The following is a 7,663-nucleotide window of genomic DNA, read 5'->3' on the forward strand; positions in this document are numbered from 1 at the left end:
GGATTTCAAAATGGTGAGAATAAGTATATGGCTCAGGCGCTTTGAAAGTGGGTTCGGGAGGGTAATATTGGGAGTCGTGAGCTTGGAATAGCGTCTCACTGGACGATCTATGTAATGGGGCTGGGGGAGGTGCCACAAAGACTGGAACCATGGGTAGGGGAGGGTTCTGTTTAGGGGGTGGAGCTGGGGGAGCGTATGAGGTGGTACCATAGCCCTGGGCGTGATAGGGGAAGACTGAAGATGCGTGGGGAGTGGTGGGCTCTTGAGCCTGAGCCAGAGGTGGGATGTAAGATGGATTAGCGGGATATAGTGGTGCCGGATGTCCCTAAGACCATGCTCAATGCATTTCAACCATTTGTGCTTTTAGTTTCCTCATCTCTTCTTTCATAGCACCCACATCTGTTACCACAACTTCATTTAAAGGGTCTACGATGCTGATTTCCGAGTCCTGCCTTGTCATGTTTACTTTATATTTCAACCGGGTGTTGTACGGGTTAGTTGCCAGAATTGCCAATCAACTAACCACCTGCTTGGACTCACACATTTAGACAACCACTTTGTTAGCGATTAAGTCTTAACAGATTTGACAACCGCACGTTGGTATGAATTCGCCTATACAGTTAATCATTTCTATTATGCGTTTGCTCGATTGCATGCGTCATCCCGACACTTCGTTCCTTGTTTCTTTTTACCTTTCTTTCACATTTTTTGTGCTCTTTTCTTTTTTTCTATTTCTTTCTCTTTTGTGCTTCCGCTCATTTCTTACTTTCTCTTTCTCTTTGTTTTTCCGCTCTCTTCTTTCTTTCTCTCTTTTCGCTCCCTTCTTTTTATCTCTCTCTCTTTCTTACGTTTTGTTGTTACGATTACGGTCGAATACTATGGAGATTGCCTATGTATCGTGACCCCCCACGAATCAGACCAAGCGTAGTTCGTGAAAAATAAATGCAAAAATAAAGGGTGGAAATAAGAATTATTTTTGAAAATTTCAATTTCCATTACTAAAACAAGCTATTACAAACTAAACATTTTTCGGAAGGAAACTAACAGACGCAAATTAAAAGCAAACACAAACTCTAAGACTGCAAACATACTTGACCTGAAAGGATGACGGACAGACGAAAGACAGACTCAAAAGGTAGAAAACTACAGACATGGCCTATGCATACTCTAGTGCTTCAAACTTAGGTGTCTGTGGGGCGTCGTTCGGCCTCGCCGCGGGCCTAGGATCCAAATCCCTTTCAAGCTGTTCTAATTCATTCATGGTTCGTTTCACATAGATCATCACTGGGGAGACAAAAGTAGTAGGAGTCATGTCTTTACAAACCCGGCATCTCCTGAAAATGGCATGAGCAATGGCTCTAATCCTGTCTTTTGTTTGCTTCTTTTTTATAAGCAATCGACTTATCTGATCACTGCATGTCTTTAAAGCTCGAGAGTCCTGCAGGTGTTGATCTTGCAACTGTTGCACTTCTACCTCCATTTGGGCCAACAAGTCGTAACAATGTCCACTTTCAATTTCAAAATCTCTAGCCTGTCTAACCGCTTTACCCTCAAGGGCAACCACTTTTCTCTTTAAATCGGCAACAATTTTCTCATGGTCCCTTTTCAACTGATTCAAGTACTGGCGACGCTCCTCTGTTCTTGTAGCCCACTGCGCTTTAAGCTCTGCCATGATATTCTCATATTTTCCTAATTCATCCCGCCATTCCCTGACTTCAATTTCCAGCCTTCTTATCAGTTGCTCATCCGATCGGCTCCTTGGTTGCTTATCGACAGTTATCTTCAATTGTCGGATTTGGGCCCTAAGCGCTTCGTTTTCTCGAGCCAGTCTGTTCTTTTCACCTTGATCCGCGGCAACCTGTACACTGTTCTCGAATTACAGACTCTCAACTTGCTGCTTCAGTTTACCAATCTCAACTCGATAGCCTTCTTCCTTTGCTAACCAGTCCCACTGCTCTTGGGACGACTTGGCAAAATCTTCGAGATGAGGTCTTTTAGCCGGTCTCCCGCATGCCATATCACCTCTGAACCAATCATGATACCCCGGGTCAACTTCCCCTTTAGCCCTATCTGACACACAAGTGTTCGCCATCAAATGTTGACACTCACTCCAGATTTGGCGAACCTCTTCTTCGGGGAACCGACCGTCGGGACTAATTTCGACCACTTGGGTACTCAGATATTCATCTCTCAATACTACTTGATACCTCCCGAGTTGCCTCAGAACCCGATATGGTGCATAGGGCTGGATGCTTTTGAGTCCATTAATAGAAAATGCGGCCGGGCTACTGGCATATATATGACTTCTTCGACAGGCAACCATCCAAGCACCCACTGTATCTGGCTGGCAGTGAGGGTCCGAAATAATGATGTCCAGGTCGTGACCCCTTCAGGTAGACTAGCCCCTTTGATTCTTGTGTAAAATTCTCCTATATAAGTTTTCTCAAACGAACCATAACTCAATATCTGAGAGCGGGGGCACAAATGCTCAGTCATCCACATTTGTAACAAGAAGTTACATCCCTCAAAAAATTTGCCCCCAGCTTTGCAAGCAGTGAGAGCCCGGAAGATGTCAGCCACGATCATAGGTGCTAAAGTGCTTTTCCCCATGGTTTGCAATGTACTGACGACCCCCGCTACTTTCAAATCAATATTACCATATTTCCTTGGGAATATTATGAGGCCCAAAAAGGCAATCATAAAAGCCACCCGTCTGTGTTCCTCCCATTTTTGTCAGTTACTTCTACTGCATAGCTTAAAGTCTGGATTATTGAACCCGCCCACGTGGCCATATCTATAATATATGAAGCGGAAACTGCAGAAACCCTTTGCAAAATCTGGATGATGAACCGTTCGGGGTATTTTCAAGGAATCCAAAAACCGGTGTATGGTAATGGACCTGGGAGCAATTAAGTATTTGAACCTCAACGGAGCTTGATCACTTTCGATTTACCCCGCTATTTATTCCAATGTTGGGGTGAGCTCAAAGTCTAAGAAATAAAATACATTATGTGCCGAATCCCAATAGGCGACCAATGCCCTGATAATATCCCCCCGAGGCTGAATGTCTAATAAATCCGGAAGATCTTTCAAATATTTTTTCACTTCGTCTTGCCCTTCTTTTGCCTAAATCATTCCACCATAATTGCAACTCAAAATGGATTTTGGTCATTATTGAAAAGGGTTCATTTATCATCGTGCTCATCCTGCACATTTATTAAAGCGATTAAGCAAAACACACTTTTATTTGACTAAAAAAAACTATCTATAGCTTGACTCAAAATTATATATTTTCAAATTTTACAAATGAAGAACTCGACTCTCAAACGCGACCTTTCAGTACTTCGGGAACCAAGATTTTAAGGCTGCGAAAGTCAACCGGTCACAAATCAAAAATTGACCAAGATGGCCGTTTTTTCAAAGTCAGCCTTCCAGCGTCCCTTTTGGGGACATTCGGCTATTTATGACAAGATGACTCTACTTGACTTATTTACAACTCTTTACTTGTTTTTTTAAGATAAAAGACCCGGTATTGCAACACGACCTTTCAACGCCTCGAGGACGAAAACTTAAGGATGTGAGGGTCGAAAAATGAAAACATGACCAAAGGTGGCTATTTATGCAAGGTCAGCCTTCCGGCGTTCCGTTTGGGAATATTTGGCTATTTTTAACAAAACAGCACCACCCAACTTTGTTATGACGAAAAATAAAAAATTTGACATTTTTTGGCTATTTTTGCAAAGGAAAGGTTGGACCCGATGAGGGTTGCCTACGTATCCCACACCCTGTGAGAATCACACCGGCATAGTTCGGGCGAATTAACGAACTATATTTTAAAACAAGACCCCTTTTTTTTCATTTTCCATGGCAAGGCGAACTACTTTCCCTTTTTCTATATTTTTTTTTTGAAATCAAGATGAAACAACGACTCTTTTTTCATTTTCCAAAACCACCTATTTTTCTTAGACTAAAATAAAGACTCTTTTTCTTTTCTTTCAACAAACAATTTTTCAAAAAATAAAAGACTTGTTTTTTTTATTTTCTCAAAATTTCGGCAGCGTTTCGACAGTGTTTGGGCATTGGGTTTTTAACTCCTTTCTCCCTCTTTTTTTTTCTTTTCCTCAATTTTCCAACATTTTCGAGATTCGAAAACCGGTCAACATGCAGGTTCGGAACAAATAAATGCACAGCACAAGAGAATGCATCAGGATGGTCTTTTTCATTTCAGGTTGCTAGTCCTGGACGGACCCAACCCCTGTGTTGAGTCCCCCAAGTCAAATGCAACGTGATGCAAATAAGCGTTCCTACTAGGGATCCGGCATCAAGTCACGTTATACTCTGTTCAAAACCTGGGTCAGTGTTCTAGACTGTGTACCCGAGCGGACAACTCGAGTCGAGGAGGGGGCAACTTACCGGGAACCAAAAGGCCATCCGGCTTCGTAACTTGTCCGGCCTCTTTCTTACTTCAAGGTATGACACTAACAGAATAGGGAGTCTCAACCAGTAAGCACATCCCTGAAGGTGAAGAGAGAAGGGTGTCGGCACAGTTTATATACAGTTCAGATAATATCAAAGCGGTAACATTTAGCACATTCAGCACAAAACATGTAGGAAAATCAGATACAATTAAATACAACAATTTATCTAAGCTCGAATTCTGAACCCTGAACCAGAGATTCTGGGTTCGCTCCCCAGCAGAGTCGTCAGAGCTGTCACACCTCCTTTTTCACTACACCCCGCAAAGGGCGTAAAGGAGTTTTTCCATTTAAAGGACAATCGGAACGGGATTTAATTATTAATTATTCAGAGTCGCCACTTGGAAGATTAATGGTGTCCCAAGTCACCGGTTGAACCCCGAACCAAGGAAAAATATGACTCTGTTACAGTCTGCAAACCAGAAATCCGAATAAGGAATTCTGTTAACCCGGGAGAAGGTGTTAGGCATTCCCGAGTTCCGTGGTTCTAGCACGGTCGCTTAACTGTTGTATTTAATTTTATCTGATCTTAATACATGCTAGCTTATGTGCCTTTTATTTAATTTTGAACCACTTTTATTATAATTATTTTTAAAAGAATTGCAACGTCGTGAAAATGCGTTTCGAACCGTGCCGCAATCAATGCGCCCGTGGTTGTCAACACACTTCAACTTCGTCTAGATTGGGATTTGGGCCGCATCAATGCGCACCCGAATTTAAGAAGGTGATTTAATTAAATCGTGCCTAAAGATTCTAACGTATTATTATTTTGGGGAAGGATGTGGAATTTACTAAACAACCTTTTGTAAGCACGTGATTTTTGCCCAATATGAGAAATACTCCCAAAAAATGCAAAATAAAATGATTTTTCTTGATGTGCAATTTTGAGTGTTTTTGTGATATTTTTGGATAATTATTTGTATTTGTCTGTGTTTGCTTATTTGTTAAATTAATAAAAAATACAAAAATACGTCGCATTTTGCATGTAGGATTTAATTCTATAATTGTTACTAATTAAATTTGTTTACAAAAAATGAAAATTACAAAAATAGGCATCTTTTGCATTTTTAGCATTTAATGTCCAAATATACAATTTTATGCTTAATTATTACTTAATTGTGCGTTAATTGTTATTGGGAGTTAATTTGCACTTTTATAACTTAATTTAGTTCTTAATAATAGTTTAAGTATTTTTATAATTTAGTTTTAGAAAAATAAAAGAAGAAAAGAGAGCGAAAATATAAAGAAAGTCGGAATTAGGCCTCTTCTTCAATTTCAAGCCATAGGCCCAAAAAATGGCCCAATCTTCCCTACGACCCAGTCCATTTCGAACTGGGTCGACCCAGTCCATAACCCAACTCCCCCTCTTCATTTTCATTTTTCATTTTTTACAAAACAAAAACAAAACAAAACAAAAGAAAAAACCAAAAACCCTAAAAAACCTAAGAAACACATCCGCCCCTCCCCTCCCTTTGCTTCATCTTCTCCAACCTCCAACCCCCAACCTCAAGCAGCCATGGCTGTTCCTCCCCACACCACACACACAACCACGTCGACAACACACACTCACACACAACCACGGCGACGTAGCACACACACAATCCGCGGCTTCACCAACATGAACGACCATCCATGTTCGATTCCTCCATTGTCGCTTCTGTTGCATCGTCTGCTTCTTCTGCTGCTGCTGCACGTCGAGCAGTTGGTTCGAAGCCACTCCATCGCCACTGTTTTGTCGTCAACCAAGCAGACCACGCTGCTGCTTCTTCGTCGCAGCTGCTGCCCGTGTCCGCCATTGACGCAGCCATTTCTGCTCCTTCACCTGCTGCTCGACGTGCGCTGCTGCCTCTTCGCCATGACCAGCACTGTTGTTCACGTTTTTGTTACTGTGTTGCTGCTATTCCATCGCTGCTGCCTTCCTTCTCGCGTCTAGCCATGGCTTCTACTGTTCACGCAGCTGTGGCTGCATCGTCACTTCATATTCTTCGCGAAAACCCTCCCAAACGCACCCCAACTGCTGCTGCTCACGTTTCCGCCATGGACGAGCAAGCTTTGATGCTGCCATGGCCAGCTGCGGACTGCTGCTCCTTCCTCTCCATCTTCTTCGTTTATTCGTCGTTGTTTCGAATCGGTTAGTTGGTTTATGTTTTCAAATTTCGTCCATATTTTTTTTGTTGTTTGTTGTTTTTCGGATTCAAAATCGATAAATGATTCAATGTTTGTTTTGTTTATCGTTTGAATTAATTTTTAGTTCATGTTCATGTGTTATTTGTTAAATTAATTTTCAGATTTTTAAATAGAAGTTTAATTAGTTGTTTTCATATTCATTTCATGTTTGTATTATTGTTTAAATGAATATTTGTTAGTTTGATGTTTGTTAGATTCAAATTGAAATTTAATTAACTATTTCTTCAATTTGTTTCATGTGTTTATGTATTGTTAGAAATTGTTAATATTGTTAAGTTCAAGTTTAAGTTCATAATTGTTTCTTCGTCGATCTTGTTATTTGTCTAAAGAATTTAGTTGTGTTAGAGAAATATGTTGGTTTAATCGTTTAATCCGTCATGTTTGTTGTCTTAAAATAGATTCATTCATGTTCATACTTTGTTTGGATGATCTTGAATCCGAATTTTGTATAGTTTGATTTCTTGTTTACCATTTATGATTATTGCTTGAATTGTTCTCATAATCTTGTTTAAAGTTTAATATAAGAATTGTTTGTTGTAATGTTGTTAGAGTTGATTTTAAGTTCAATATGATTGAATTTAGAAATCTTCATACTTTGTTTGTTGTTGTTGAATCCGAAAATAGGATTGTTTGTTGCTAAAATATTGTTCAATCAAATTTTAGTTGTTCTTTGTTGTTCAATTCGTGTTCATGTGATTTGTTGTTGAAATGTTGTTAAAATCGTGTTCATGTGATATTGTTGTTATGATGTTCATCCATGTTCATATTGTTGTTTGAACATTGTTAGAAATTGATCATATTGTCTATATTTTGGTTAAGTTTGATTAATTGATGTGTTATAGCTGATGGGTAGTTTGGTAAATTTGTAGTACGTTCAGGGGTAGTTTGGTAATTTCAGTAAGGTCGGAAGGGGTAGTTTAGGAATTGTACATTTTGAAATTGTTTATTTGAAGCATGGGGGACAAAATGAAATGGGGTGGGTTGTGATATGATTATTTAAT

This window comes from Nicotiana sylvestris, chromosome 11, assembly GCF_000393655.2.
Source record: "Nicotiana sylvestris chromosome 11, ASM39365v2, whole genome shotgun sequence".
Classification (NCBI taxonomy): domain Eukaryota; kingdom Viridiplantae; phylum Streptophyta; class Magnoliopsida; order Solanales; family Solanaceae; genus Nicotiana; species Nicotiana sylvestris.